This window comes from Grammomys surdaster, unplaced genomic scaffold (genome assembly GCF_004785775.1).
Source record: "Grammomys surdaster isolate TR1022 unplaced genomic scaffold, NIH_TR_1.0 65, whole genome shotgun sequence".
In the NCBI taxonomy this organism is placed as follows: domain Eukaryota; kingdom Metazoa; phylum Chordata; class Mammalia; order Rodentia; family Muridae; genus Grammomys; species Grammomys surdaster.
In genome coordinates this window covers 11,860,226-11,869,253 of record NW_021604567.1, presented here as the reverse complement: position 1 = coordinate 11,869,253, position 9,028 = coordinate 11,860,226, and positions in this window count along the sequence as shown.

Here is a 9,028-nt window from a genome sequence, read left to right as displayed (position 1 = left end):
GAGAGAGAGAGAGAGAGAGAGAGAGAGAGAGAGAGAGAGAGAGAGAGAAAGAATAGGAGAATATGATCTGATCTGATGAAATTTAGTAAAAGAACCATGTAGGGAGTGAATAGTATCAATATACATTGAATGAAATTTTAAACATTTAATAAGACATTATATTTAAAAACAGAAATACAAAACACACATTTTTCAACATCTATGGGAAATAAAATAGAGAAGGATGGCTGATAAAATTTGCTTTTACCAATAAAGTGCATGTATCTGAAACTTTATTTTATTTTTTAATTTTGTAATAAAAGAGAAGAAATAACCTCATCAATATGACTCAAATATAGAATTGCTAGATCAATTGTTATGTGTTGTTGTCTTAACATTATACATCTTAAAATGTAAATTTACTGTACATAGTGTTTTTATATTTCACATGTGATAAGCAAATACATTTCTATAAGTACTCTATTCTCTTTGAATTTAAGTAAACAGATATTAAATATGACACCATAATTTTGTTTATTTGTTTCCATTGCTGAATATGTACAATTCCTTCATATGTCAAAGAAAGAAACATTCCTTTTCCTACAACCATTCAATTTCTTAGCAATTTATTTCCATCCTTCTCTTACCATGAGGAGAAAACTGTAGTAGATATGGCTGCTATTAAGTTTTCTAATATAGGATCTACCTGGAAGGCATGAAGACCAATGTGTCCACCTAATTTATTTATATAATATCTAATGGAGAATCTCCTAGGAATAATAAGCAAAGGTATTTTCTGATAAGGAAATTGTGTTATAAATCCCTTTGGGCACTATGTGCTTAGCTCAGTCTTGCTTTTGTAAAATGAACTCTGAAAGTATAAATGGTGTGGTGGTTTGAATATACTTGGCCCAGGGAGTGGCATTATTAGTACCTGTGGCCTTGTTGAAGGAAGTGTATATCTGTGGGGGTGTGCTTTGAGACCCTCCTTCTAGCTGCCTGAGAGAGTCAGGGTTTTCCTCAGTGGCCTTCAGATCAAGATGTAGAACTCTCAGCTCTTCCAGCTCAACATCGTGCCTGCCTGGACAATGTCATGCTCCTTGCTTGATAATGAACTGAACTTCTGAACCTGTAACCCAGCTCCAATTAAGCAATTAAGTGTTATCCTTTATAAGAGTTGCCTTGGTCATGGTGTATCTTCACAGCACTGGGAACACTAAGACAAATGGAATATCAAATAAACTAGAAAGGTTCAATTACGAAGCAGAGATTTTTCACAGTCTACATGCTTTCTGGTATGTTAAATAAGCCAGGTCACTTGTTAGAAATTCTTTGTAGTCTTTGTTTTGAGCCAAAGATCACATATATGATATCCAAAGTAAGGAATTCCTCAGACCTCTCTCATTGTCTCTGCATCACTCTTTACTGATTGAAGTAATAAAAACTATTATGACAGACTGATAACTGGAAAATGATCTAATATGATTGTAATTTAATAACCTTATCATTTGATTTTTATAAAACTAATTGGAGTTTAAGCTCAATTATAAAATGAATACCTCCCTATTTTAAGCAATTTGCCCAATAAACTAAAAATTTCAAAACAATACAGTTAGAAATTAAGCCATTGATCAGGAAAAAGATGAGAAAAATTACTGATGCTGAAGTATTGATATATGCCATTATACCCAGTTAAAAAATTTTAAATGCTGTCAACTCTCTGCTTCGTCGATCTTAACAACCTCCCATAAAAAATGTTCTGGTTTTGTACATCTGCAGTTTGGAAAGCAGGGAAGCAAGCTGCTGTGCAGTTTCCATGGCATCTGCCATTCACCTCAGGGACACAAGCTTGCTGCCATCCAACACCTTTGTGATGTTGAAGTTTTTAACAAAAATCTTCATAGTTAATAAGTAAATTCATGAAGCTTATAATTGGCAGAGTATGTACAATTGGAATATATGATGTGTCAGCCAGCACCCTCAACATTGATTTCACTTAATCTTTAACCTAACATATTGTAGGTTTTACAGTAGCAGTTCTCACGTTGAGACTCCATCTGTTAATGGCAGGGAACAACATTGCTCTACTGCAGGAAGCTGCCAAAAAGTGCAAGTGAATTGATATGCAGCTAACTGGTGTTCGATGATACCCAAAGATGTTCTTTTTATGTTTCCCACTTATATTGGAAATAACCATTGAATGAAGAACTGATAAGAATCCCTAAAGATCCATCATCCTTCAAGACAGGATAGAAACAAAACCAAATTATATCTATGGTCAGTGATGTGTAAAGCTTCTTGTCCCATCTCTCAGAGAAGCAGGTAGGCAGTCTGACAGAGCTATTAAATTCATTAGTTCGTATCAGTGAGCTAAGTCGGGGGTGCCAAATGCTTTAGCATGCCTTACTAGTCAAGGAATCCTTTAAGTCACAGTACTTTGATTATATTAGTTACAGGGATAAACATAATCCTTCTAGGCACGCCAAAATGGAATGGTGCAGTGTAAATGTCTGTATTTAAAAGTGATTTATGTCCTGGAAAGTTTTAAAAGAAGGTGAAGGAAAACATGGTGAAGAAGATGAAGAGGGAGGAAGAGGAGGAGGGGGAAGCAGAAGAGCAATACATCTGCACAGAGATTAAATAAGGCAGTCATACTTGACAAATAAGTCATTTTCCACATGAAACTATTCACCCATTCGTTAGTCAATTGTGTGCCAGAAAATAGCTGGCTATATCAAACACAAAATGAATTCTTGGCCAACAAAGAAAACATCAGTAAATTGTTGATAAAAATATTTCAAGCACAATGTAAGAGTAATATGCCTATTCGTGACAAGGCAAAGGCCTCATCAGTCTCATGACCCTGGCTTCAATAAAGAAAAACCCATCTAAGTATATGTACAACCTATGTTTTTTTAATTGCACTGTGAAATGTCCAAAATCTCAATAAATGTTTGTTTCATATACGTAAGAATAGGTTTATTGATGAAATTGAAGTGAGGTGCACAAATTAAATGCAGTCATGGTAGAGCATGACTATCAGTTCAGCACTTGTGAGGCAGAAGTAGGTATATCAGAAGTTCAAGTTCATTCTAAAATATATATTAAGCAGTTGGATAACAGTTTGAATGACAAGACCTGTATAAATAAATAAATAAATAAATAAATAAATAAATAAATAAAATTTCACAGGAAATAGAAATGTAATGACTCCTTTGGGATCAGGCAATGTTTCCTTCATTATTCTACTTAAATTGTTGAGCATGAGGTATATTTTGATAAAGTAAGGAAAGAGCTTCTATCTGTTCAAAAGGGATGCAGATTCCTAAAAAATCTTTTGGGCTTTGGAAGGTGGCGATGTATGGATCATCAAAAATTGTAATGGATCCAACCAAAATTGCTAAAACAACATAAGACAATACTAATAGACAAATGTAAAAGGAATGGTGGGTATTTTTTCATTACACAGTTATTTTCTTCATTATGATTTTCATTAGAAAATAAGCTAGGCTGTGTACCGGTTCTTTAAACAAACATTCTTTGTTATTATTTTATAATACACTGTCAGTATAGAGCACAAAGTTGACAAATGTCTTCAAGGTTTAATCATAGAGTAAACAGGGTGTCAGCAACGTAACTAAGGACACTGAAAGATGTTAAGGATAATTTCCTATTATTTCTCCCATTAAGCAATTCTCAATTATTTCCCCATAGGTGGCACTTCAGAGTGGCCATGAATTTCAGCTTCGTAGGACAAGCTAGAGACAGAGTGTAAGACCGTCCAATGAAAACCTGAGAGAGACAGACAGAAATCATTCATCTGGCTATGTTTTTCATACTAAAATTTAGCATTTGAAAACAAGTCTCTCCATGGAGAGTATATGTTCAAAAACACATAGTTTGAAATTAATTTTTGGTGTTCTAAAACTAGGAGACAAATCAAAAGAGTAAGAACAACAGAAATAGAAACACAGGGTTCATTGTTCAGTCTTATGTAGGAATAGATGAAGTTTTCATGTGTACTATTATGGCTTAGTAAGACTTTAATGACTGGTAGTAATGTTTAAATAAATCTTTGTTTACGATAAAGAATTAGAAAGGATAAATGATACAGCTGTGCGTGGATTGTCTGCAATCAAATGAAATATAGCTCACCTCATTTCTATCTGAGATACTGGTTTGATTGAAAGATTAATGCAAAGTTAATATGTGGAGAAATAAAAAATGATAAATGAATGCTTTCAATGTTAACATTTATCTTTTTTTAGAAAAGCAAACTTGGAAATTTCACAATAAATTCCAGAAACTTACCTCAAAAATGTTTTTAGGGGAAAAATAATGGGACCTAAATAGCAGGAGTAACATTTAATTCTGTAATTTTAAATTTGTATATTTTAATTGTTCCAATTAACTACTGTTTTATGGTGAAAACATGAATAGAAAAGAGATTTTATAATTAAAGTATAAAACCTCTCTAAGAAGAAATTTCTGATTATTTTGAGATATATACTATATAGTATTAATATCATGTTGAAAAATAATTTTAAAACATAGTTTGATGAAATACATTTTTCTTTTAAATACATATATATATATATATATATAATGTACATTTGATATATATGTATTATAAATGTATAAAACAACATATTCCAAAATATCCAGTTAGTTTAATTATATTTATGTGTCTGGACTTTGCTCACCATCACAAGATCCCTTCAGTAAGACATACTCATTAGTTAACTATTCTCCAAATGCTGTGTTCATTATAGGAAGCACATGTCCTTGTGGTCACAGAAAAGCACTAGGGATATCTGCAGTGTTAAAGCTACAAGGTTGTTCCTTCAAAGGAAGAAATGCATAAGCTGTTATCTGCTCGGACGGCTGGAAAGAGATGTGCAGTATTTGTTCCCACATGCTCCCACACACCTTTACAACGAGCTCGTTTTTCTCAATGTTGTTAATAAAAGGAAATCTCTTACCACTTATTATAAGTTGCATTTTGGAATCACTGATGTAACTTAACTCAAAATTCCATTTCACAACCCATAATGTTTTAAATTCACACAAGTTTAATTTTCTCAATTAAACGAATTACAAAACAGTTACTGAATTATTCCCTTACATTTTATTTTCTTAGTGGAAGACCTTTTTCTGTTAACCCAAGTTAATATTTCCCTCAGAGTGACAGAAAATTTTCACAGGGAGTTAACACATCTTAATGAATGCATTCATGTATTCATATATTAGCAAAGAAGACAAACATCTCTGACTTGGGTAAGAATGTTTTTCACCTCAATGAGGTGATGTGTATAATTTATGAGTTCCAAACATTTACTTTTATTATATACACAAATTTGTTTAGCAGATTTAAATGCCTTTTCAATTCAAATACAAACATCAAATTCTTCACACAGCTTATACAAGTTACTGTTATGATATTATTTGAGATCATTTGACTTCTATTAATACTACTGCTCACAACTTATGTGTACCTATAGAGAAGATACTGCTGGAATCTGCCATGCACTAACCATCACCCAAGCTGTACAGTCACCATTGCTTCTTTCCAGTTTACTCTTCTGAACACAGGTCTAGAAGTTTTAGCATCTGAAAACTAGGCCATATTTGGATTCATATTTTAAATAAAGTCATTTTTTTTCAATGACAAAGGTTAAATTGTATTGCACAAAAACGGAAGCTTGACTGTACAGAAGAATTCTATTCAGAATGCAACAGATTTCAGTCTGGAACAAAACTGAAATCACAAATAACAGGAATTCAAACTAAATTCGTATTTCATGTTGTCTGCTGTGAGAATTTGTAATATTGGAATCTGTGCATTTATCAATCCTACAGGTATTTATTTGTCTAGCTTTTCATTTTCAGTATCTCTTCACATAGGATTGGTTCTTGCTTTTATTATTGAGGCAGCAATGAAATTTCAACTGAGCCTGCTCCAAATCAAGTTGGCCAATTTCTCCTAGTTCCTCATATTTTTCTTGGTTAAAAATCAGAAGAGCACATACCACAGTATTCTTGATGTTTGGTCTCAGTACTAGGATGAGATACCTGGAATAGGCTTGAAGTTTGACATCTAGCTTACCTGAGACAGGTAATGTGGGTTAGTCCTTCAAAGAGCTTGTGAAAAAGAATTAGAGTACTGCCTCATATGGCATCAGTGGGAGGGGAGGCACTTGGCCCTCTGGATGATTGAAGAGCCTGAGAAGGGTGATGGTAGAGGGTTGAGGCAGGAGTGGGTGGGTGGGTGGGCACCCTCTTAGAAGCAAAGGGGAGGAGGTATAAGTTTCTTGTGTGAAATAGAGACCGGGACACATTTAAAATGTAAACAAATAAAATGATTAATAGGAATAATAATAATAACAATAATAATAACAATAATAAAGAAACAAATACTGGTTCTGTGCCTCTCAGTTTATGAGATGAACACAGGAAATAACTCATCAAACATTTGCTAAGTTTTGAGTATACTTCAGGAAGTCTGACAACTGTGTGCTGTAAAAGTAACTTTTATTGGCTTGATGTACTTCTAATCTCCGAGATGCTCACTGTCTCTTAGTCTGCTAAACTATGCCTAGTCCTGGAAGCTTCTAGACTCCATAAAATATAATCTAGCCCTATAGTGTTTTCAGCCTCTGAGATTTGCTGCTAAATAAGTTCACGCTTCCTTTTTCTTACTGAACTCTAGCTGGCTCGTTCAACTCAACTTCTCTGGCAACACCTCTCCCAGGTGAGTTAGTCAATCTGGCTTTTCTCTTGCCCCGAAACTTCTCTGCTTGGCCTCAGACTACCTCTTCCGAATCTTCTGCTTCCTTCTCATTCTCTTGCTTATTCTGTCTCTACCTGTGCCTAGCTTGCTCTCTCTTCAATCTGTCTCTATAAATCTCTCCCAGTGAATCTGCCTCCTTCTCCCTCTCTGTGCTGCTCTACTCCCCCTCTCAACTCTATTTACTGCTCTCCACAAACTCCAATCTTCCTGCTCTATACTCTCTTCATCCTCTACCGTCCGTCTCTTAAGTAGCTTCCCTTTCCTCTCTCTTCTAGTGAGAGTGGGGCATATCCTATTTTGTCAAATCTTTCTCTGATTCTTCACTTCTTCTGCCACTCAATTAGAAATCATTTTAAACATTGTGTTTTCTTCCATACACTAACATTACCTTCATTGTTTGGGATTAAATGTGTATACTAAGGCTGCGTCTGTACGCCAGCTAGAAATATTAAAGGCGTGTGCTAATAAATGAGACACACCTTAATTAGAGACAGGTACAAATATCCTGTCACAGTTTGCCATGTAACGACTCTAAACATTCAGGCCAATGTTCCAAAAGCAATGAAGACTATAGTTAGCTCGTTCTAATATGCCTTTTGCTAAAGAAGTTTCCATTGGAGCTATGATACTGCAATATTTATGAATACTGCCCTTTGGAATGCAATGTTTTGATGTCAAGAAGAGTGTGACAATGAACAATGAGGAGAAAACTAGTGACCCTTTTCCTCGTGTTTCCTTAAGATTTATAGGAAAGACTATGTAGCTAATCTAGCAGCCACAGTCATGGCATGCTGGCTTGAGGAGAATAGTTCTATAGGCTTATACACTCGAGTATTAGATCCTCCGTGGAAATTCTTTGAAAAGATTAGCAGGTTTGCTTTTGATGGAGGAGGTGCGTTACCGGGTGTGGAGAGCCGCGGTGGGGAGAGATGGCGCTGGCATCCAGTGCTCTTCAAAGTTACAGAGTTACTGCCTTTGTGCAAGGGAAAGAACGCGCCAAGTCACAGCCCGTCCCGGGGCAGATATGCGCTTATGGGCAAGCTACCAACCAGAAATGTACACGCCGCTCCAGGGGGTATTTAAGCGGCACTTTCTCGGAGCCCAGGGTCTTCCTCTATACATCGTAATAAAGAAGAACTGCAGAAGAACCCTAGTGTCTGCGTGCATTCTTGCGGGCGAGATAATTGCGCGCGGGACAACTGGGAACCAACTTTGGGATTTCAAAAGCACTAACCACTTCCAATTAGCAACACTAACTATTTACTGAGCTACTCAAACAGAGGAAATAGTTTTTCTGGGATCCTGAATTAGGAATATTTGATTTATTAGTTAACCAAAAGGATATCTCTCTTTTGTCTCCTTCAAATTTTTGCTAATCTTTAGCTATTTACTTTAAAAAGTTTACTGTTACCATGTAACACTTAATTTTCTTCTGGGATGGAATTGATTCCTAGCATGTTTTGTCTCTTGTTGATTTTCTAGAAGGGCCCCACATTGTAACACTGGCTGGCTTGGGACTCACTATGTGGAATAGGATGGCCTTGATCTCAAGGACTGCACAAGCAAGCTCAGCCTAATTATTAGATGTTTAGGATTACCTTAAATTTATTTTTCATTCTTCTTTGAATGATTACAGTTCTTTAATACAACACTTAACATGTTTGTTTACATTTTATGCAAATCCATCTCTATCTTCATTAGTCTACTGTTTCCCAGTTTAAGCTATCAAGTTCTTTATCTGGTTGTAAGGTTAATGTATTATGTATTAAAGTGCAAGTACACAGGAAGCAGGAGTAAGACAATCTCAAAATCAAGCCAGCGTGATCCAGAATAACACACACACACACATACACACACAAACTCTAGCTAAAACCAACCAAACAAAAGTCATGTAAAACCAGTAAAGCACCTGGCCTGCTTGTGTATACCTATAACTCCATCATTTGGAAAGTAAAGAAAGGGGCCCATGATTTCAGTCATTTTTAGCCACATAGGCTCAAGACTAAATAAGACTATGTCTGAAAGTAATATAAAATGAAAGTGTTTCAAAGTCCTAATTTTATAAATATATGTAAGTTAATAGACTTATTGATTGCAAAACAATTATCACAGCCTCAGGTGTCAGGAACTAAGCATTTAAAGTGTAATGATCACATCAACAATATATATATGCATATGTATATGTATATGTATATGTATATGTATATGTATATGTATATGTATATGTATATGTATATGTATATGTATATGTATATGTAT